The 25,683-nt window shown below is 34.5% G+C and overlaps 1 long non-coding RNA gene across 1 annotated transcript in view; it reads left to right on the top strand.

Annotated features, from left to right (window-relative positions):
* The window catches only part of LOC146997017 (uncharacterized), a 62,005-nt gene that overhangs the window by 15,872 nt on the left and 20,450 nt on the right, over window positions 1-25,683 (top strand). The window contains exon 2 of the long non-coding RNA XR_015040983.1: window positions 23,826-23,926. This is a non-coding gene — a long non-coding RNA (uncharacterized LOC146997017). The remainder of the gene's footprint in view (window positions 1-23,825; window positions 23,927-25,683) is intronic.

Raw genomic sequence — 25,683 nt, 5'->3', positions numbered from 1 at the left:
AAGATGACATGAATAGTGATGGATAAGAATTCGAAGTTGCGCTTATGTTCTTTATTACAAATTAAATGTAATTACTTTGGGTTTCATGCAAGTTTTGATATGGACTTTTAAAGCTTGTTATTGCTTATGTGTTACTTCTCTTTTACATATATACTTTATAGACTCCCTGGATAAAAAGCTACCGTTTTAGTACCATCGGTGAACTTTAGATTCTTGGAAGCATTTTTAGTTTAACATTTTGCTACACGCATCTCATTAATATGAGATGCGCGTAGCAAAATGTGTCGGCACAAGGAATTGATTGAGCAATTATGGAAGTTACAGTTTTTTAAATCGGGACGTATTGTTCCTCAAATATGAATCAGTACTGTTAGCTAATGCGCGAGAAATTACATTCATTTTTTCCCCACTTAGTGAGGTTATATACAGGCGAATTAATGTTGGAACAGCGATGGCGCGTCATGCATTTTCCAATACTAAATGCATTTTCAGAATAAAATATGGGTTCCGAACGCAGTCGAAATTGAATTTACTTAATGTTCCTGTATTAATCAGGACATAATCATTTTAAATAATTTTGCTCGTTATTCCGATTTGTTCCTTTCCCTCTGGAATATAAATTTTGTTCGTAAGTTTCTCACGTCACAAACAAAAAGTAATTCTTGAGCTCATTTACAGTATTGTTCCATCAGCAAACAAAATAGTTCTTGAAACAAAACAAAGTATTTCCTGAGTTAATTTACAATATTGCCTCATAAACTTATTATTGTTGAGTGCTTTTTAGAATTATTTAATTAATTAAGGCAAAATACACGAAGGCTCTCTGATTGAACACAAACTACTATATTTCATGTCTTACGAAATGTGTTTTGTGTAAATAAAAATGTAAACAAGACCAAACGGCGATAAAATATGAGAGTCTTGCACCTCACTTCCTACAGTTTAGACCGGACATGACTGCCTTGCTGCTCATTTGTTTCGTTTTAATCCGACTGCCTTACTTTTATGTACGTACTTTGCGTGATTCTGGACAAGTCATGGACGCTGCTCATCTGGACGTGTGCTCTGCACTTAAAAGTTTGCACTGTATTCTAAAGATGTACCGGAGAGCTCTTTGCCTAATGACCTGATGGTCAATGGCCACGCATTTGATAAATAAAATTAAAAAAATCTGATGTGTACACCACATGACTTCCTTGTACGGAATAGAATAAATGCATTCTTTAAAATTCACTTTGTTTACCACAGCGACACTCTGGCGCAACAGTATTATATTTCGTTCATATTATAACTCAAAATGCACAAAATTTATATCATTTAAAGAATTATCCAATCGCTGCCACATGTTCTATTCAAATACTATAATAAAGCTAGAACAATGTATAAAAGAAATTAAGCAAACAAAAAAGAAACAGTTTTTCAGAGACAATTGAGTATTTCTCATTCAATTAATTCAGTTTTCACTTCGCGACAAGGCAAAAATACATAAAAACTCAAAATATCAAATGTATGTACTCAAAATGTATTAAAAATTACGAAGTAAATCTTAAACGCTTATTTCCTCGAAAAAATTCCAGAAAGGATTAAGCATGATTTAAATAATAAATGAAGGCGTTATCTTTGTTGTTGCGAAGCTAAGTTTCTCTAGATTCGCAACAAATCCACTATCCTGCTGTTTCAAATGTAAACAAGAGCAATGGCGGCCATCAAAAACATTATTAGGCTTAGCGGCACTTAAACAATTTTAAAATTGTTGATAATTCTTAAAATATTGCATACAGATTTACTAAAGGCATAAAACCCTTAACCGGAAGATAAAAACAACATAATTTAATCATTTTTAAAGCGAAAAATGTACAATTTACAAACATATAAGAGTAAAGAAACTGAGATCACTGAGCCGGGTAACAGAGTGGATATATATATAAATATATTTATATACGTTTGACGCGGCCGAGTGCAACCAAAATACGAGGTGCACATCTACATGTTATAGCAGTCCTATATACAAAATTTCAACGTTCTGAGGCTACTCGTTTTTGAGTTATGCGAGATGCGCACGTTCGTACAGACGCCACGAAAAATTCTCTTCAGAATTCATTTTAAAGCAGTTTTATCATTTTTTTGGAGGAAAAGAGTGTTTTATTCTGTCCTTACATACATATATCGCGGAAATACATCGTTAAATTGCATTCGAAAGAGGTCAAAATGGGGTATTTTCGTTGAAATATGCTGCCTAAAACTTTTCGCGATTACAGTACTTCCTTTTTACTTCGTACAAGGAAGTAAAAATGCACTTCAATTCCTCTTCGACTAACTTCTTGGAGAGGTTATTCAGCCAACAGATTGCAAGTGTTTCTCGTGCCTTCAAGGCTCTGCAGTTACAAACGCTCATGCCTTATACTGGATTCGAACGTGAGCCAAACGGCATCGCAGACATCGTTCGGTAACTTCCATACATCCAAGCAGGTAAGTGTTACGTAACGTACGAAAGAAAATTTCACAACAGATCTATGATGATGTTTCCCACTTCAATCCAAATCAAGAGCAAGCCAAACGGCTTTTATATGCGGAGGTACTTCGGTATACCTCATTAATCCGTTCCAGATCTTCGGATTTATATAAAATTAGAAACTGGACGTGTATCAAACGAAGGTTATGCATTGTATTTCTTTTACCAATACAGATTATTTCAACTGAAAGATTCAAGTGTGAAAAGCTTGATTACAATCATGATGTAATTGTCATGTCTACATTACATACTTTGCATCTGTAAACAGTCTGGCTATGATACTCTTTACAACAAAGTCTTTTGGTATCAACGGACTTTACGATAAAATCTCTATCATCTCCATGCAATGGTTTTTGAATGCTGAATTTACTAGGTCTTCCTGTTGCTGATCTATTTCTGGCTAATTCTACAATCTCAATAGGAGTTTTCAAAAGGAATAATGCATTCTCGTATAATCTTCATAATATTCCCTACACAAAACCATCTGCTGGTATAAAATGTCTTAGATAGTTATATTTATATACCCATTTATTTTGACCGTTGCGTCAACGCAACACCAGCGGCTAATGTGTTAATTCCGTTCAAAATGAAAATTTTTAAATGTATTCTTTCCCATACTTAGGCCTCTAAAATATCGCAGAAAAAGAAAATATATACATTTATACTTATATTTACGTCATAGTTACCAAATGTTTACCTCCAATCGTCAAAGCGTATTGATCTCGATAAGAAGTCACTGAAGTCCGGCTCATAAATTATTCACGTTTCTTGCTGTACTTCACGTAAACATATTTCTTTGAATTATTCTGACTTAATTAACCGATTCCTCAAGGCATGTAGGAAACGACATAAAAAACTGAAAATTTTAAACTTAAATATTATTGTTGTACGAGAGTCAAACTTCTTATTTTATTTTTCCATAACGAGTAGTAAATATTCCCATATGTATGTTCAAGGACCGGGACATCGCAATAAAAGTTGTATTTCGTTATTTACCGAAAATTAACTTTTTATTGAGTTGCACAACTAGATCATAGAGTAGTCGCATATACAAAATTTCCCCATTCCATCACTTTTGAGTTATTCAAGATGCATACATTCCTACGTAAATGAACGTACAGATGTCACGAAGAAATTTAAAAAAAAAAAAAAAAAAATCCCTTTTGAATCCATTTTACAATGCGTTTGGAAAAAGCAGTCCTTTATTCTGTCCGAACGTACAGACCTTATGGGGGGGGGGAATTGTCCAAATTTATTGGGGACTGTGAAAATTGATATTTCTGTTGAAATAGGGTACCCGAAATTTTTCGCTCAAGGAAGAAAAAGGGAAAATGATTAATCTTGTCCTAAAAGAAAATTCCATTTTAATTGTTGTAACAATATTAAAATACAAATGCGGTGGGTGAAAAGTAATCTGTACACGAATGCAAATTTACCAGATTTATTTAACTCTTTTCTTCTGTTGTAGATACTTTAAGTTATTTCAAAGCGAAGGAGATATGAAAAATGAGCAATGCCCTCGCCTGGACTCGAACCACGGGCCTCTCGAATACGCGTCGAGCGTGCTGACCACTAACTACGAAGGCATGCTAAGAAGGTGGGCGAAATACCTTATATACTTCCCCTTTTAAAGGGCGACTGGCGTTTAGGGGACCCAATCTAATTCAAAAGATAACTATATATGTCAGTGAATCGCCAAAAATATTCCTCCAAAATGCTAATTCACACTTAAAATGACAGTTATAAAAACAAACAGAAATTTCAGATGATTAAAATTAAGGACCTTCTGCTGATTTGGGCCAAAATTAAGGACTTTTAAGGACCAAAAATCGATTCCCAAAAAATTTAAGGACTCTTAAGAACCGTACGAACCCTGTACATGTTATTTGTCAAGGAGGGAAGACTAAGAAAGTGGGCGAAATACCTTATATACTCCCGCTTTTAAAGGGCGACTGGGGTTTAGGGGACCGAATCGCCAAATCCTGGACGCCTATTCTATGATCACTGGATCTGTCTACAACTTAAGCGAACAATATTGACTCAAAGAAACCGGTATGGACAGCTATCAACAACTTATCGGAGAAAGCCATTCTGTGGTCCTCAGTTGGTGGGCGGGTGGGTCCATTTAACTTTACTGAAAGGGGACAAGGCTTCAAGGAGCTTTAGACCAATCGCAGTACAGACGAGTGACGAAATTTATAGCGCGCGCTGGCTGAAGTTCTAGGAATATTCTCCCATTATTTCACTAACTTACACGCTGCATTTGTAGTTCGAAAAAAATTGCACAAAACAGTATTATGACCAACACGCAGCGGAATATGCTGCTGTGTTATGTGAAGGAAAATTCCGTTTTTTAAGGGGAAACTTAACTCAGGAATTTAGAGCTAAGAAATAAAGAGTGATATGGGATACCACGAAAGCAATGGTAAATAGATAAAAGTAAATGAATTAAGCTTACTTCAAATCCTTTTAGAAATAAACAATTTTAATCATTTAAATTTATAATATGATTAATTTGCATTACAATCTAATAGCAAACTAATTTTTTTTTTTTTTTTTTTTTTTTTCTCATGCTTACATTAAAACTGTTTTCCCGCAATTTATTTTATAGTTACTATTGGAAAAATATTTCTTTACATAATAAATTAGAAAGAAAATATTTCTTTCTTAATATTTCTTCCCTTTTTTTTTATTTTCTTTTACTATGAAAATTATTTCTTTCAGGAAAAGAAATAAAATTCATTCGCTATTACAGTATAGCCGATTGCTGCTGCATTCAACTATCACACACGCATCAAAATGCTTTATTTTAAATAATTTATTCTATAATTAACATGAAAGAAAATATTTTTTCAATATAAAATATATAACCAAAATTAAACTAATCTATCCTGTATGTGTGATTAATTCGTTTTGCAATTTTTGTCACACAATTACTAACACCTTTTTTTTTTAATATTACATTGCTGTTACTTGAATTTTTTATATATATAAGAACTGCTCAGTTTAAATATTCTTCCTTCTCAAAAGATTTTATTCTGTGAAAATAATTAAAATATAGTAATATTTTCCCAGTGTAAGTACTAAAGTAAAAATAATCAGTGTAAGTACTAAAGTAAAAATATTCAGAATTCAGGTCTCTTGCAGTTGAAGTCCTTGTCAAACAAGCGTTTCGACACATTTTAAATAGAAAACTAATAATAATCAATATCTCTTTTACAATATAAAAATGAGAATGCTATGAACAGTATTTTTTTTTTTTTTTTTTTTTTTTGTTGTTGTTAAATTTGCAAAGAAACAATGATTTTTTAATACTATAATAGGTTACAAAAGTACTATTCCATGAATAAACCCTCAGTCTTATAGCATTGTTACTTTATAGCATAATACAATAATAATGCAGTATAATTCTACTAACAAGCCCACCAGCTGCCGAGCGGTAGAGTCGCTGAACGCAGGTAGTTTGGTCCGAGGTTTGAATCCCGGGAACGAGCTAGCCGGCGTTTTTGTGGCTTTCCACATGTGTAACTTGTATACGAGCCAGTTTCCCTTAGAAAGTCCTCACTTAGAAACCAGTTTTAAAACGTAATAAAATTACACACAAAATAATAATAATAATAAATAAATAAATAAATCTGAAAGCCTTCAGATTTTATATTACTTCCAGAGGGCCATTATTTAACGTTTTGCGTGTTATCTTTATTTATTAAATATCATGTTTTCCGCACTTAAACCATAAAATTCAATTCAACAGCAATATCATATAATTTAAAAAAAGCATATCTTTAGAATTTCCGATACATAATCTCCCGCGCTAGAGATGAAAATGTTTTTTTCTGTACAATGTTGCTATTGCTCGCTTTGAAATCGTTGGGTTTCTTAATCAAAAACTCATAAATGCTTTACAAAATATGAAATAGATAACAAAACAAATTCTCAGTTCCAAATTTGGGCCTCCAGATGCCTATATTAGGATGGAGGATTACGTTATTCAGAATTTCATGACTCTAGGTAGCGTTGTTTTATCACTGTGCGAGAAACATTCATACATTCTGCAGATTCCTCATTATTTAATTTCTTTAAATATAATAGAGTGCGATAATACTTGGTGGCAACGATTTGAAAAGTGAAACGCCACAAAATGGCAAAACGAAATTAATAATTAATAGCCCCTCTGAGCTAAAACTTATTTTTGAAAGTATCACATTAGTAGTAGTACAGCTACTGAAAAAGATATTATAAAGCTATTTTATAGTTTTATAATTTTTTTTAAAATTTTTATTTTACAGTAGTGTGAATTTCGCGTAATAATGAAAGACATTCCTTTTTGTGTTCAAAGTATTATTCGTAAGGTATTCAACTGTTAGATTTTAAAGTAAACGTAATTCTTGCTGTACATAAATCGAGTAGAAACTTATGGGATGTCTATATTTGTATTAAATGAAGAAGGTTTATGTGCTTGATAAACTTATCATCTTATACATTTTTAAAGCATACAATTACAATTTATATCTATAATTTCTGGAATAGTATAACTTTTCTTTCAGTAGAAATTGCGTTCTTGTTTTCTGAATGTGGCTCCAAATACTCTCTCAGTTCATCGCAAATTAAAATAACTATAAATTTTGGCAATCTGAAATACGCAATGAAAACATCTTTTGGCAGAGCAAAAGCATCAATATATTTTCTATAAATTCGCCACCGATTCAGAGATCTACGACCGTATTCTTCGTTTCAGTATGAAAAAATCAGCAGCGAAAACACATACAAAGCCATTGTCTACTTAGTACGTCAACTGCACAACCCTGATTGACGGCGCGGCAACACTTTTTCACGCGCTTTCGACAACTTCCGTACTCAGAGAATATAGGATGTCGGGCAGACCTGTTTTTTACTACCAGCGACATCTGGCGGCCCACAACTTGCTGTCGACTCTCGTAGCGTAGAATAACCGTCCTGGTGGCGGAGAATTATCCTCTGCCACCTTTTTTGGTTCGGGCGCCAATGTAGAGACATTAGGATTTTTTGAAAACAGGAGAGATGAAAAATGAGCAATGCCCTCGCCGAGACTGGAACCACGGACCTCTCGAACTATGCGCCGAGTGTGTTGACCACTACACCACGAAGGCATGCTAAGAAGGCAAGGAGAAATACATTATACGCCGAGTTGCAGAATGTGGTAAATCTACAATTTACAAAAACTAGAAAATACTCTGTGACTTCGCTTTTAAAAATGACAGGACAAAATAAAATAAAATAAATATTTTTAAATACCATGTTTGGGCTCGCTATGCTGGAGACATTGCAGAAAATTATGATACATTTTCAGGGATATTACCTGATCAATTAAAAATGGATCTAAGAACACATGCTTGCAATGGTAAAGAAAGAGTGTATAATATCTATAAATCAATACATCAAAACCATGCAACGACAGAGCAAAGTTCCTGAAATGACCCAGTGACAAAAAGTTTTGTTACTACATCTCATTTCAAGCTTTGTTACTTATGGTCTGCCTTTGTTTAGTAATTTATGCCTCTCATTACTTAGTTGCTATACTATGTCTCTAGGTTTTACTCCAAATGATCGCGGAAAATCATACATAGTTTATTCTTGTTTTCTGTCATGCATACATGCATGCCATACACTTAAGCGTACACATGTATCCATAAATATACAAAGAAAAAATAATTAAAATTTTGAAAACACCACGTGATTGAAATGATTCTTTTTTTCGTGATTGAAATGATTGATTTTCGATTTCGGCATTTTTATGCTCTTTCTTTTTTCATTATTTTTTTAAATTTATAATTATCAGCAACCATGAGAAAATTTCACACTAAATGCATCATCGATGCACGCAAATGAACATGCATTCCCTACAATCTTCATATATTGTGAAAATGCATTTGCTGATACGTTTTTTGGATTGCGGCTGGTCCTTTATATAATGCAGGCCTGTCAGTGGCCGAGGGGGTAATACTGCTGTGTACTGATTGGTAGTTCGACCCGAGTTTGGATTGGGATTACTTAGGTTATGGCAAAGCACTCAATGGCTATGCTCCTAAAGGAAGATAGGCTTTCGTGAAGCCCTTTCTAAGGGAGACCGGTATGTATTCATAGTTACACTTGGAGAAAATCACGAAAATTCTCGTGCAACCAGCTTGTTTGCCGGGATCTGAATCTTCGTTGAGCTCTCAGTGTTCAGCTATATAAACGCTTTGCCATCGGTGGGCGATGTACGTTTGAATCCCGTCAAATGGATGCATATTTTTGTGTCTTTCCCCATGAGTAACTTGGATTCGAGTTAATTTCTCTTAGGATATTCCCCAAGAAGGCATTCGTTCCCTTAAAATTTAACTCTCGAATGCTATACCATATTCGATTAAGTATAAACTTCTAAATTTTGAAATGAGTAAGAAAACTTAGTCTCGTATCCTAAATATCGTCTCTATTTTGTTACAGTTATTGAATATTAATACATAAAATTGGATAGATATGCACTCAGATGCAAGAGAATAGGGTTAATAAAGCTAAACTACGTATGGTTTCGTTCGTTATCTTAATGTACACGAGAAGCATTTTTTTAATTTGCATCTTGCTTTTCATTTTCTTAGCGGTTCCTGCATTGTTTATCATATTGATGTTGTTGAGTTTCAGAAGATTTCTCTTTTAGCATTATCGGATACATTTTACTTCTATGATGATAGGTGACGGAGGACGGGGACACCTGATGTCTAACAAAGGTAAGCAGGTATATGTCCCACGCCCTCCACTGTCTTGAACCGGCAGCTCCCGAGTCCCAGAACAATAATAATAATTTTTAAATGAATGAAATAGGATTCCTCAATAAAATGCATTAATACACTGGATACACTATAAAGTTACATGAATACGTTAGTTATGTACTTCCTAGCTTGATTACGGTAAGACGTACATTAGACCTGTTTACATTCCTTATTTGTGACTTGCGTTATTTGAATACATACATGCGTTGTTATGATAGTAGATACATAATTATGTTAAGAATACCATTATGCATTTAAATACTAGTTATATACTTAAATACTTGATTGCAATAAAAACATAATAGATACATAATTATGTTAAGAATACCGTTTATACATTTAAATACTAGTTATATACTTGAATACTTGACTGCAATAAAAACATTTGATTAGTTGATTACATTATCCTACATAGATTAGTTAAGAGTACTTAGTATGGTTGTTGACACTTATATATATATATGTAATAATAAAATAATAAATAATCAAGAATACACTTAAAATTCTAACTGTATGTTCTTTTCATTTTTTAATGGCGACGGTCTCTTCTTTGAAAGTACGTGGAATTAAATCCGCAGCCCCGTAATCAAGTTGTTTTTCCCGCCTTTTCTACACGTACAGTTATAGAATGTTCTCGCGATATATTTAAAGCGAACTGGAATAGCTGACGTCATTTCTTGGAAGCTCCGCCTTTCCAGAGGCTATAAAAGGACTCGCAAAGGAATATCGGGGTCTTTTCGGTAATGTAACGATGCAGTAAACTGCATACAAAAAGTTATTAGTAGTTCTTTTTTATTTACTCCGGAGATCTGATTTTTTGTAACTGCTATTTCTCCTGAATAATGATAAATGGATCCTGTTTTTTAAATTTATCGTCTGATACTAAGAGCATTTGACTACATCTATGATTCTTCACCAATCTATTTATTCCGGACAAAAGCTGGTGCATCACATATATATATACAGTAATTCTTGGATACATAAAGTTCGTATGTATGGCAGTTTACATTGAATACATAAATTCATGTAAGCTTGAATATTTATAGACCTCCATGCTTGATTACTTACTTAATTAATTAATTATTTTTACTGCTGCAATTCTGGCACTATTGGCACTATCGCTGGTGGAGTGAAGCATATATTTGCTCGTACAACCGCCATGGAAACGTTTCAGGAAGAAAATTGACATAGATCTTACTCAGTTTGTGACCACAACATCCAGTCCTGATGACATTAGCAGGTCAATGATGTTGTAGATTCTCTATCGTAGGGCTGGGGTTCTACGTTCTATAGAGACATTAAACTTAAATGAGTGATACTCGAAAAGATCTGTTAACGGCCAATGACTACAGCAAAGAGATCAGGATATCTCATTAAAAATGGCGATAACAGTGCTCTATCTGTAGAATATGTGTAAATATTTGGGAATCAAAAGCATGATTCATATTACATACACACATTTTAATCCATTATTGATAACAAATGAGATGCCTTTAAAAAATTTAGGAAAAAGGACTTTAATAAGAGGAAAAAAAATTCTTCATGTTTTTCACTAAAGCAAAGTGGGGAAAGAAAGCTTTCGGATCTTGCGTTACGGCCAAAGGGGCGTTTTTTTTAACGTTTTGTGTTTTAACTTTATTTATTAAATATCATGTTCTTCGCACTTAAACCATAAAATTCAGTTCAACAGCAATATCACAAAATAATTTTAAAATGATCATGTCTTTAAATTTTCCGATACACAGTCTCGTGCGGCGGAGTTCTTTTTTTTTTTTCCGTACAGTGTTGCCATTCCTCCCTTTGAAATTGTTAAGTTTCGTAATCAAAACTTCCTTAATGTCTGACAAAATATGAAACAGGTAATAAAACAAATTCCAAATTAGGGCTTCCAGATGCTCATATTCGCTGGAGTGTTATGTTATTCAAAATTCGATGGCTCTAGGTACTATTGTTTTATCACAATGCGAGAAACATACATACATTTATGTAGCTTCTTCATTATTTAAATTCTTTAAATATAGGGCTGTAATAGTTAGTAGCAACAGTTCGAAAAGTGAATCGACGCAAAATGCAAAACTAAATTAATAGCTCTTCTGGGCTTTTAAAAAAAAAAAAAAAAAAAAATCATAAAACTTTAATAGAAGCAATCGTGTCTAACCTTTTAACATGAGATGTCGTCATAGATGTAAGACCATATAAATTTATACATATATCATACAGATTGCATAAGAGATATTCGTTATATAATAACGAGTATAAACATTAGGTACTGAGTGTTTTGCTTTCATACTTTATATGTTATGTCTGAATTCAGTAGTTAAATTTCCCTATCTTATTATCTTGGCTCGAAGGCGTGGGCTGTAGGTCACAGTTTTATCAGTTATTATCTGGCTTTACATTTTAATGGAATTTTTTTTTTTAAGACTGAGAACTTCAGAATACGATCTAATTCCTCAAAGCGTTTCGTACTAATTTGTTTTTGAAATTTGGAACTAAAAAGGGTTTTAGTTAAAATTACAATAAACTGTGTAAATACTTTGCTTTTTTTCTTAAATAAAAATAATATCTACTGACGTCAATTCAGAAAACGAAAACTGCGCTGTTGAATAGAATAAAATATCAGAACTGGACTAAAGCCAATTTCAGTTTCAAAAACTTCGGCGTTGACTTTTGCATTTTTCTTTCCTTAAATACAAAATACTAGAAGCAAAAGCATATCAAAATATTAAATAAATGGATTACTGTTTGAATAACATGAAAGGATTGTAAATTGAATATCACCACAAAACTTTATTATCGGCATTTTACTATACTTTGGGTGTAAACGACAATGTGAAAAATAGTAGATTTTCAAACTCTATAATTGAGAAATGATAGAGTATTAAGTGAGAGAGGGGTTGTTAATCCCATCCATCCACTTTGTTAATCCCATTTATGATCTAGACCCATGTCCATAAATTAAGGATAATGCAAAATCAGGCAAAGGAAGAGTTAGAAGCAAAACAAATTTGACCTATTTGTAAAGCTTATTTATTAAACAAAAGGTAAAGAGCAAAAAAAGATGCTATATGTTTGATATTATTAAAAAAATTAGCGATTTTTTCTCCCTGGAGCAAATTACAAAAAATACCTATTTACAAAAAACCAATATTATATGGTTGGTATTGATTGTTAATACATTGCATGTCTCCCAGACGATGCAATACAGTCCGTACAACGCCTAGATCTGATCTTGGGGAATATTACTCCACTCAAAAAGCAGTGCTCTCCGAAGTTCTGGTAGACATGTAGGAGCAGGTTGACGGGCTGCAACTCGTCGGCCAAGCATGTCCCACACGTGCTCTACTGGATTCAAGTCCGATGAGAATGCTGGCCAGTCCATACGGGTGATATCCTCCGATTGAAGGCATTCGCTTACGATGTTTGCACGGTGAGGACGGGCGTTGTCATGCATAAACACAAATTGTGTGCCCATGGCGCCCCGAAACAAGCGTATATGTTGTTCCAGAATGACGTCCCGATAGATTTGGCTTGTCATGGTTCGAATTTGAACATGCAGGTCGGTTCTGGAACCCAGAATAATTCTACCCCAAACGAGCACTCCTGCACCACCGTAACGGTTTCGTTCAATGATGTTGTCTTGGTGGTAACGGGTACCTGGAGCTCTCCATATGAAAGTCCGGCGAGAATCAGACTGCAAGCTAAACCTGGACTTGTCGCAAAACATCACACAAGCCCACTGTTGCGGTGTGCAGCCTAACCGCAGGCGACAGTGAGTTGCAGTAAGTGGAACGCATCTGACAGGTCTACGAGCATATAGACCAATCTGCCCTAAGCGTCTGTACACGGTCTGCCTTGAAATTGTCGTACCAGTGGCTGACGAGACAGGTCTGAGGCTGTGCTCCGCCTGTTTCTTTTGGAGGTAACTGCTAAATACCGGTCACGTCTGATACTTCCAGTTGGGTACGCCCACATTCCAGACAGCCGATAATTCTACCACGTAAAAAATCATCCAAATGCGTCCTTTGTGTCATAACTATTCGGTTATTGCACTGAAATGTTTATAAAGCGCTTGCGAACAATTTTACTTCTTTGCCTGTATTCCTTATATATCACTCTCTTACATTCTCGTCATATTGACGCACCATCGGTGTCATCTGGTAACTTCCTGAATTTTGCATATGATTGTTGAAGATGTGTGTAGTGATTTTACAGGTGATATATTTATTTTAGAGTTCGATTTCCGCGTGACTCCGAATTATCCTTAATTTATGGACATGAGTGTAAAATAACATTTGCTGAAAACTGATCCTCGATTGGCAGCAACGTGTTTTTGTCGTTTCTGATCTTTATTTGTAACGGATAGGATTTCAAGTTTAACGGAGGAAAATTATAACTTGACGAGGTGTTAAAAATTTTTTTATTAAAAAAAGTCACGCAATTAATTTTAAATATATAACTTATTGTACTATTGAGTATATGTGAACGAATTTTATGTGAGGAAACGCAGGAGAAGGATTTCAATTTAGATACATTACTTCAGCTGTATCAAATAAGATATGTATCCGAAATAGTAACTTTTCCAAGTTTACGACAACCTGAACTTAACTTATTTGAAACTTGGAGCCATCTGTTAAAATAATATTAGGGATGCATTGACTTTTCGAAAACATTCTAAAGTCTGTTCTGCGTTTTCGGGGTTCTAAAATCGGATGAAAGGGAAAAGACATTGCATGTAAAGGCCATGCAGATTCTGCACATTAAGCTTTAAAAGTCGTGAGGCTATAAATGGTTCACCCTTCCTCGCAATCCGTGTCTTATTCCAACTCCGTTTATTTGCGGAAAGCGCGCCTGCTTTCGGGAAAAGATGGGAAAAAGAGTGTCGGCATAAAAAAATTCGGTGAATCTTTACATTATGGTAACTTGGCGATTTTTTGGCGACCAACCCTGCTACAGCAACCTGCTAGTTTTGTTTTGGACGCCATTTTGTTTTCACGACATAAAAGCATTTTTTTTTTTTTTTCCTCAAAATTTTTTCCAACAATCTGCTAGCCGAATTACGCTTATACTAGAACTTTTATGGAACAAAAATGCTTAATCATGACGAAGATTAGGTGCGAAATTGGGAGAAAGTGCAGAATCGCAAACTGCTTGCCGCGTTTTTAAGAATTGCACGTTCACGGTATCCATGTACACGTCGACCTATTTTCACTTAATCCCAGAATGGCACAAAAATGGCATTTACTCTTGACTTTATCTATGTACACGTCGACCTATTTTTACTTAAAAAGTCAAAGAAAATTGACAAAAATCCAATTCTTCTTACTCTTGTAAAAAGCGCCAAACAAATAAGTGGATGATTTTGCACTTGAGCAGCGAAATTATTTTCTAAGTGCTCATTAGCTAAAATCACGATTGGAATTTTCCGGAAAATGTCACATTACATGTCTCATAATCTCTCATTTCTCTGAGACAAAATAATCTGTGATTCGAATTGTGTACTTCTCAGTAAGTCCTAGCTAGTAACCTTTATCGCCTTACCAAAATGTCGCCAAACTACCTGTTACCATATTCTAAAGATTAACCCAAAATTCCCTCTGCAATCTTTATCTTTTCTTCTTTCTCCCTCTATTTCTCTGTTTTTCTCTTCGTCCTCCCATTCTTTTTCGATAGATGTTTTCGGGACTTACACGGAAAACATTTGGCGGTGTCTTCTCTCTGCGTGGCGAACTAGTTTGACGGAGATTTTAGACTCTTCCAAGAAAAGGGGGAAAAAATGTTTTTCTCATACTTCGGAAAAAATAGTGTTTGTAATAAAAGATTGTTACTTATTCGTCTTATGCAAAATTCAGCCAGAGAGCTCGAAAACAGAGTTCTTTTATTTAAGCAACTTTCAAATACCTTTATCAGCTGGAGAACAAACATTAATTGCTCTAATTCATAGGGTTAATTAATGTCTTTCTACAACTACTGCCTTGTCATAATGCAGCTAGATTAACTACAGCTGTTTAAGTAAGCTAATATTAGAAACATATCTTATAATTATACATTGAAAAACAATCAGTTGTTGAGATAAGTTGTTAAATTTATTAGCTGTAGAATAAAAGCTTTTTATGACAGTTACGTATAAGAAGCAGAGCAAACGTGCAGCAACTGTACGATACGTGAGTAATCAAGTATTAAATCTGAATCTCAAAAGCAAAAATAGTAAAACATAATTTTTCCTTCATTAATCTTTACTCGTACATTTTAAAGACTCTTTTCATGTTTTATCGTTAAAATATTTATATCTTATCTTCTATGTAATCGAAAAGAAGAAATCAAAGCATTAGTCTAACATTTTAGATCACATCCTAAATACTATATACGTGTTTTGAGGATGCCTGTTGGTCATATTAAAACACAATTGAGCTAAATGATGAGTAACTAAAGCTGTTGTTCAAGAACTCAGTTTGCTTTTGTAACATTTTCTATGAAAGATATTTACGTATATTAAATTCATAAGCAAACTTATATCTTAATCTAAAATGCAAAGAAACATGAAAAGCAATTAAAAATCCTCCTAGTCAAAGTTCAAGAAAATAAAATTCTTGAGAAACATATAAAACCTTATTTAACGAGAGCAAAGTATCACACCTTGCTTGTAACTGTGAGATATGGTTAGGATCTGTGGATTCAGATGACCGGAGAAAAGAATATTCACTGCAGCGGATCAGTAGATCCAGTCCGAAAAATAAATTCCATCGCGTATTTTAAACGTTAATGATCAATAGAGAATTGAGATAATGCTTCTTAATATTCTTTCAAATATTTCTTAGTATTCATTATGTTATTTTCCCTTCCTCCCTTTTTTTGCATGGTTTTTTGATTGAGGACGGAAAATAAAAATTTCAACTGGTAAGTATAGTTATGTGGTGTTCATCCTCCAAGGAGAGATTTTCACACTCGGTTTGTTTTTCCCTAAATATTTTTCTTTTTATCGATTTTACTTCAAATCTGATTTATATTTCAATTACAAGGATTAACTTCATACTGCTTATTTGTTTCAATTCCCTTATTTTACATAATAGTGTAAATATATTTCTATTTTGAAATATTACACACTTTAGATATTTTTCCTCCCAGAATTCTTTAAATGTCAACTTCAAAATATTCAATATAACACTTGAAAAAGTTCTTTAAACTTCTTCAAAACTGCAGAATTTTCAATATTGGATTTCTATAGAAACACTCTGTACAAATAATTACGAACATCAAGACTAAGAGAATTAAAGCTGTCAACAATTATGAACAAGTCTTAGTAAGCGCCTAACATGTTAATATATGGTGTGCTATTTATCCTGGAATTTATAAGCACCTAATTATTCCCTGGCTGTGTTATTATTGCACATACAAATTGCTAACTAATCCTCCTAAAGCAGTACGTGAATGATGCACAAATGCACGTAATCTGCCTTGTATGGAAAATGTGCGTTGGAGAAGGGTTTTGGTTTGGTTTAGATGATTAGGGCAAAGCACACGAGGGCTAGCTGCCTAAGGGAAGGGGATGCGTTTGTGGAGGACTTTCTAAAGGAAATAGCTCATATACACATTACACATGGGAAAAACCAGGAAAACGCCCATGCAGCCACCCCATTCATCAGGAATCTTACCCAGGACCGAGCTATCAGTATTTAGCGACTTTACCACTCGGGCGCTGGTAGACCATTGGGTGAAAGAAGAGTCATTGGGTCAGAAAATGTTTTTCTTTGTGCACTTAATAATCTTGTAAACATTCTTAGTAATTTTTCTAAATGTATATTTCATTAACAGTTCGAAAGGGAAAAGTTAATCATGTTTATTATGTAAATTATTACATTTAATAACAATATTTCATTTTGATATTTCCGATCCACACAGCTTAACGATGAGCTGTATTCTCTTTTTCGAACTGATGTTCGTAACTTCGTGGATGTCTATTTGTACTGCTGCCACCAATTTTAATAAAGCTGTAACGTCTGAACACCCGTGTTGGGTGAAAGAAAAGAACTGTTGTCTTATAAATATTTATTTTAAAACTTAATAAAAAATTCTAGATTAGTAACAATTAACATAATCAACCATTACAGCCAATATTCACACAATGGCCGCTGGATGCAGCCACGACTCAGGATTGCGTCTTCTTAGTCTTTTATTACATAAAAAGATTACGCAAAAGATCCTCTATTTCGTTTTATTCAACACATTGTCGGAAAAATACCTGGAATGAGGTAATTACTGTCCCTTATGTCCGGAAACCACACCAGGGGATTTCCGCTACACCTTTCCTTAAAGTTCTCTGTCAATTAGTCTCTGAACAAAACAGAAGTTCTTCTCATTAAGCACCTGTGTGTCCGAGGTGTGCATATGTCGTCACACTTTCCTCAACTTTTTCTTTTGCTAATAATAGATATTTTGTTTATCCTAATTTGATTGTGTAGTAGGTGCGTGTATAAAAGCCCTTTCTCGTACGCATGCGACAATTATACATTTTCTTTTTTCACTTTCTTACTTCAGTTTTCAAAATTCGTATAAAGTTTGTCCTTAATATTTCCGTACATTTCTAGACTTCCATAATTTTAATTTATGCTTTTGTGTTCACTGTTATTTTACAAAAATCATAATTTGAAGTATTTTTATTATGTGGCAATTTACACTTCGAGTAACAGCAACTAATGTGATATTGATTATCCAAGCCAAGGAATCGCGCAAGAAGACCCTCCCATTTTTAACATATGTGAAATAACATATGTTAAAAATACAGAAATACAGCAGTTATAAAAACTTAACAAGTAGATTTGCGTATTTGAAGCAATACTTTAAAGCCAAAATTTTATTCAATTTCTACTGAAATCAAAATAAATATTCGGAAAATAATAGGTCTAATCTTTAAACTCGGCGTTATCAGTACAGCCGACATTGGAGAGATCAGTCAAACTTCGCTTAACCCGAAATGCTGGAGAAAAATAATATTGAATCATCCTGAAAACCAATCATTTGCTCTTCTTTTTTTTTTTTTTTTCCAACTTTTTATTCTTTTGAAATAAATGCTTAATTTATTAGGATGAGCAGTGTGACTATAGGTTATGTAAAAGCACAAAACGTTTATTTTTTTATTAGGAAATAACTCATGGAAGAGTAATAAGTTCACCAAATTGTGGCGTAACATGTCAACTAATAAGTGTAGTAAGAAAGAGATCAAAGACATACAAACCCTATTTTAGATTGTGTTACGTAACATTTGAATGTATTGTAATACATACAATTTGCTTAGCATTTATTCTTGTCTTGATGGCGGGCCATTGCTTGTTTACATTTGAAACAGCAGGATAGTGGATTTGTTGCCAATCTAGAAAAACTTAGCTTGTACATTTTTTGCTTTAAAAATGATTGAATTATGTTGTTCTTATCTTCCGGTTAAGGTCTTTATGCCTTTAGTAAATCTGTATGCATAATTTTTACAATTATGAACAATTTAAAAGTTGTTTAAGTGCCGCTAAGGGCACTGATGGCGGCCATTGCTTGTTTACATTTGAAACAGCAGAGTAGTGGATTTGTTGCCAATCTAGAGAAACGTAGCTTCTCAACAACAAAGATAACGCCTTCATTTATTATTGCGAATTAAATCATGCTTAATCCTTTCTGGAATGTTTTCGAGGAAATAAGTGTTTAAGATTTACTTCGTAATTTTTAATACAGATATTGAGTTTTTATGTATTTTTGCCTTGTCACGAAGTGAGAACTGAATTAATTGAATGAGAAATACTCAATCGTCTGTGAAAAACTGTTTCTTTTTTGGTTTGTTTGCTTAATTTCTTTTATAATTCGTTCTAGCTTTATTATAGTATTTGAATAGAACATGTGGCAACGATGAGATAATTCTTAAATGATATAAATTTTGTGCATTCTGAGTTATAATATGAACGAAATATAATACTGTTAAGTGAACCTAGCGCCAGAGTGTCTCTTGTTCTCGGAATAGACAGGGTGAAATGTTACTATAAATAGCTCATTCTCCTTCTGGATAAATGAGGTTCGATAATAAGCGCTTACAAAAGATTCACTTAACCGAGAGGTTTTTAGAATGAGAAATTTAAAGAACGAGTATAAAAACAAAGAAAAAAAAAAGATTTTAAAAAAGTCAGGATAAATAGATAATCAGATGCACTTGAACTATGAACGTGTGGGACAAATGGATGCAGTGCAAACTTGCATAATATTTAAACATGATGCTTTGAACACCATAATGAAGACCGAAGGAAATAGTTAAATATAATATCAAAGAGCATTCATTTTCGACCAATGAGGAAAATAATATTTCATAAAAGAATGCCTTTATCTTAACCAGTTAACTGTGGCGTCCTTGTTTAAGAGTGTGCACCGTTTTGCGTTGCCGGAATCGAGCCATGACGAGTCTATTCGTCCATCACAGAGTAAGTTGCGCTGGTAAGATACTGGATGAAAACGATGGGTTTATTTTATAAAATTGAAAATTACTAATATTTACTTATTGGGTTAACATAAGCATATATTACATACATATTAAACTAAAAACGACGCAATAAATTAAATTAAATATTACACATATAAAAGTAAGAATTTAAATTCCTGCTGTGGCGATATTCAGCGAAACAGGGGGATACACAATGGGACTTTGTAAATCGAACTCCAGTAACGCGATTCCGTCCTGATCTTACGTTTGTAGGAATGCGAACACCTTCGCGTAGGGTATTTTTTTTTTTCCGATCTTCCGGGTGTATAATCCGGAACACGACTCCCGCCTAATTGGTTTAATCCCGCCTAAATGACGAATTTGTGTCGATTTATTTCTTTCAGTTGGATACGTCGCAAAAGTGTCTTCAATAAATTTGAGCAAAAAGTTAATACGCGGTAATGTTCCATTATTTTTTTTTATATAATATGAATGTATTCAGACACATAATGTCTAAGAAATGGAGAAATATCTTATTGTAGTACTTTTTGACTCGTTTTCTTGCTATGGAGTAAGCTACGATATTCGCTCATATCCGTTCCACCCATTTTTTTTTTTTATTATAATCAATCACTAGCTCCATTCTCTTTGTTATTATTTTTCTTTTTTTTTTGTTTCTATTACGTTGTCATTATGTACAATACTTACTAAATAAACCTCCCTCTTATCTTTCCATTTCATTACACACATGACGAGTATACTCGTCAATCACAGTTAACTGGTTAAGGAATTTATAAAAAACTAATGGAAACAAAAACTCAGGACAATGGATAAAGAATAGTTTCCCTGTTGGACACTGAAATGATGCTAAGCAAGGCTTAAAACTTGATTCACGTGTCTTGTTAAAGGAAAGGCCCACCAGCGGCTGAGTCGCTGAACACTGGTAGTTCGGTCCGAGGTTCGAATCCCGCGAACGGGCTGGCTGCATGGGTGTTTTCGTGGGTTTCCCCATGTGTAACGTGTATACGAGCCATTTTCCCTTAGAAAGTCCTCCACGAAGCCATCCCTCTTTTTAGGCAGATAGCCCTAGTGTGCTTTGCTATAATTAAATACACCTTGTTAAAGGAAAAAGTATTTCGATTGCAATTTTTCCCGTGCTACTAATACATTGTTCATTAAATATTTATTTACGCGCAGCTTTGGATGTAACGCAATAAAATTTTTACCCTGCTTGTTGTCCGCGGTCAAATTTGACTAATAATCGCGAACAACTTAATTGTCCCACAAAATGAAGTATCCATCATCGAGACGAAAGCGTTTTCTTTATAAAAGTGATATGTAAGAGCAGGGGAAAAAATTCTGCAGAAACTTAAAAACATGTGTAATGGATAAAAAAAAAGACGTGCTGCCTAAAGAAAGAAATGAAGTCAAAAAATAGCCTAAAGCTTTGAACCACAGGACATGGGCCGCGAAGTCCGCGGCGTCTACTGATCTCCCTGCTGGCCGAAGTTAAGAGGGACAGGTAAATCCCCAAATCTGTTTTAAGAGGTCTCGAAGGGCTTAGACAAGATCGGCTGACATCTGGGTTATAAGGCCACCGCAGAGCAGTCACATGACCCATTTGGGTTGTCTGCTCTTTAAAGATCCTTAAGGTGGTTCTCACTGGTCCTGCGATTCTCCTCTGCAACTGCCGGTGCCTTATTACAATAGATTCCGATTTTCTAGATCTCGAACATTTTATCAGTTGAATGCGTCTTTCTCTCTTTGCTCCAAGTCATGGAAAGGTAACCGAAATTAATTGGGCTAAAGAATACCGAGCCATTCACTTGCTAAACATAATGAAAGTTTCTTCTGGGCAGCCAGTTTTAATGCAACTAAAGCCACTGCAATTTAGTTTTCTTTCTTAGTTTCGCAAATTCGTGTAGAGATAGCGAAATTCTTCAAGGCCTATTTGTACTTGGAAAGTTCAAAGCTTTTTCTATTCCGGACGAATACGTTTTCATCCCCCATATACGTTTTTAAACAAAAGAATTACTTATTTCTTATCTTTTTTTTTTTTTTTTTTTTATTGTACCTTTATCAGAAATTGCTTTTTTGTTTTTTTTTTACTGTAGCTTTATTTGAAAATTTTTCCTTTCATTTTTTATTTACTTCTATTTGAGCTTTTAAGCACCTTGCACTTTCAGACAAATTTCGAACAGATACCGAAATAGTTCGTGTAAAATTACCCTTTGAATTATTTGAACGTTACTTGTTTAGTTACTTGTTAGTTAGTGGTCCTAGTGCTGATAAGGACCACGTGTTTCTGAGACTCCTTTGCTTTATTTTTATTTTTTCCCCCCTTCTCTAGGAATTTCGTTCTGCTGAGGAGGAGGCACCTTTAGCTGCCATCGAAATCTGTCGAGTGTTTTAATATACTTACGCTAAATACAAGGTTGTTATTGCGATTTTAATTGTCACTGTCACATTGGCGTGTTTCTCTTCTATTTTAAATATAGATTTCATTGTGGGAAGTAGCAGAAGGAGGAGAGAAAGTGTAGCATGAGCGCTATCGGCAGGCATTTTTGGTAGAGGAGGGTTTTCAGAGCCAGACGATTTTGATTGGTCGAGCCAACAAAGGGGAGGAGAGTAGGACTGGTGTTAAACCTTGATAAAAATTTAAGCAGTAAAACTGAGTTTGCACAAATACAAGTATTTTTTAACAGTATTTGGACAAATGAAAAATAAAATAGAAAAATTAAGCCCAGCTGTTAGACAAACCTCTGCCTTCGGTGTCTTCCATCTAACTGAGCTGAATTCTCGTAAACACGGTACTGTACTATATGTAATTTTGTAATTACTCTCTACAATTGTTTGCACACGATACTTTACTATATGTAATTACTTATCACTAATATTTATCACTACTTTCTGATATTCAAAGCAAACTGTACAAGGCTATTTGTGCATACATTATAATCAGAAAGTAGTGATAAATATTAGTGGTAAGTAATTACATATAATGTATGCACAAATAGCCTTGTACAGTTTGCTTTGAATATTATATCTAATCACTGCACTTGATTATACACAATTTTTACTAATGACAGCTTTACTTATCCACTACTATTATACCTAATCAAGTACTTATGTTTAATGATCCTTGTGTTTTTAAGTATGTAGTACTCTGAAAAACTTATTTGACTTGTAAATAATGATGTTTAGAAATCTTAGCCGGATGATCATGTGACACACACAGCCACGCCCACAAGATATTACTTATATTTTTCCTGTATATACTATTTTACTTTTTGGAATCGTATTTTATTTTCTGCATTTATGACTGCAACACACACCTTTTATGAACTGATTTAGTACTATTTTATGTATAACTATTGTAAAACTTCAGATTTACAGCGCTACTATGCCTGGATACCTCATCGCCAACCAGATGTCTTATCGCTCATCACGTGACATTGGTCACACCCCCTGCATCTGCTATCCTGTCTCCACGAGAACTACGTTCGGCATTTCCTTACCTGCAGCGCTCCTAGAAGCACCAAAGTTCGATAGCCGGAACACAACCTGCAATTTCGCAGGTTAATCGCGGCAAATAAAGCAAGTTGGAGTTGGAGCATTATGCAATCATGTTCCGTAACTTCTGAATGCACATTGTAGCACGAAAGTGCAAAGACGTTTATGTATACAAAAATTGTGACTCTGTAACATTTTAAAGCGGGGCGCAAACATTCGCTATTGACATGAAGGCGAGGTTCAGAGCCATACTTTTAGAGGGTTGGTAGAGCCGAAGAGGGAGGAGGGGTTTACTATGTCACATGATTATCTACATGGACCTACTAACCAACCCAGTGGAACGGTGCTTCGGTACACCAGGGTACCTGGGCCGAAGGCCCTACCCCTTGTAGAATAGTTTAGACATTTCGAATAGTTGAGATGACATTAACTTTTATGATTTCATCTTTTTTTTTTTTTTTTTTTTTTTAAATTTTTTAATTTTTTTGTAGATTTTTTGGGTTTTTTGTATATTCTAAGTTATAATCCTACCTCCTGAACTAACCCAGGCTATCTTTTTCAGTAACTGTAATGGACTGGAAGGACAGAAAGCTATCGAGTGGTGAAAACCTGAAAGTCAAGATGTTATGACTAAAGCAGTGCACAAAGTGAGACCAGCCCTTGGTAAGTGTGATCTTTCATTTATGTACAATATATATTTCCTCTACTGCGTTTGTATTTTAGTATTAAACAGTGTTATAATAATAACAACAGGATTTTTTTGGAAATGAAATAGTTGTTTTCCCTTTATTTCGTACTGGAAATGTCCGTGGTACTTGTGGATTAATGCATCGCACGGCGAAATAGCGCGATTTAGCCCAAGTGTGGATGACCACTTCTTTGAGAATTCCACAGTAATGACTGGCGATTGGCGACAGTTGCCAAAATTTTCACCAACGGTCGACGGAATAATACGTAAGTACCAAGTTCGTTTGGTATAAGTGCAAGGATCTTATCAGAAATTTACCCCGAATCTTGTTCATAGTGAACGGGTTGGCAGATTAGGAATTTTATGTGTTTCGCATTGTGCAATGTTAATGCGAGCCAGTTTCCCATAGAATGTTTTCCGTAAAAGCGTACCTTCTGAGAGAGACGGCACCCATGTGCTTTCCCATAATCTATTATCCAATGAGTTTTAAGCCGGGTGGCTGAAATTCTGGATTCAGCCACCATTGGCTAAAGTGACTGAAGAGTTGGGTAAATTCATCGAAATTCAATCCTTGTGCTGTCTGTATTAATGATGGTCTTGGTTTTCCCCATACTTGTATGAAACACAAATATAAGCTATTTTATTTAATGTTTGGTTTATGTTATTTTTTACTAGAATTTCGCATGTGTTTTTCAATTCAAAGTAGTTGGTAGAATAACTTCCTCATATTTTTGCTGTAATCAGTTACATTCTGACAGCTTTCCGACATTCGCTGAACTAATCTTGGTCTTTTACCATGTGCGTTCCAAATTCATCATTTGGCCATTAATTTCTGACATATTTGACACCTGTCTGCGCTCATCCAACTTTTGTCAACAAGTTCATTTCACTCATAATTTAATCTGATATCGAAAATTTACAGATAAACATAAATAGATGATGATACAAAATATAGTATGAGTGATTACAACAGTAGTAAGAAAGAAGGTGCTACATAGATATATAAATTCATGAAGCAGAAATGCATTACTATGCTATGCTACATAATCCACTCATTTAGAATGGCCAATGGTCTGTGTTCGTTTTCCAGATTGTATGGGTCGTACTCAGGTATCTTAATGGTAGGGTTTTGGATTGCTAACTGCCTGCAGTGAAATCTCTTGGCTATTTGATAGTATACAGACTTAAGAGGGCGTACGCCCAGTTCTTCATGTATTTTATTGTTGCGCACATACCAAGGTGCGTTAGCAATTTGCCTGAGAATACAGTTTTGTGCTATTTGCAGTTTACCTCGATACCTATTGCATGAGTACGCCCATACAGGACATGCATAGCATAGTAATGGACGCAATATGGATTTATAAATGAGTAACTTGTTATCTATTGACAAAGCATTGTTTCGAGCAATTAAGGGGAAGAGTTGAGCTTTACGGGTTCGAAACTTATTGATAATATTTGTGATGTGTGGGTTCCATGACAGAGTTTTATTGAGGGTCACCCCAAGATAAGGGACTTGCTTGGCCCAGGGGATAGAATTGCCATACATGGTGAGATTCTTTTTAAATTTTTCTTTTCTTGTAAACAGGATAGCTTGGGTCTTGTCGATGTTAACTTTAATTTTCCACTGCAGGAGCCAAGTCTCCAGTGCTTGTATGTAATTTTGTAAATGTTGGATAGCTGAACCAGCAAATGCACTTTGTGTGAGGATTGCTGTGTCATCGGCATACATAGT

The sequence above is a fragment of the Stegodyphus dumicola genome, chromosome 5 (assembly GCF_044657685.1).
Source record: "Stegodyphus dumicola isolate Sdum_Otavi_A_Nest chromosome 5, ASM4465768v1".
Lineage (NCBI taxonomy): Eukaryota > Metazoa > Arthropoda > Arachnida > Araneae > Eresidae > Stegodyphus > Stegodyphus dumicola.
The sequence above is the reverse complement of the archived record's forward strand: the minus strand, read 5'-3'. Positions and strand labels throughout refer to the sequence as shown.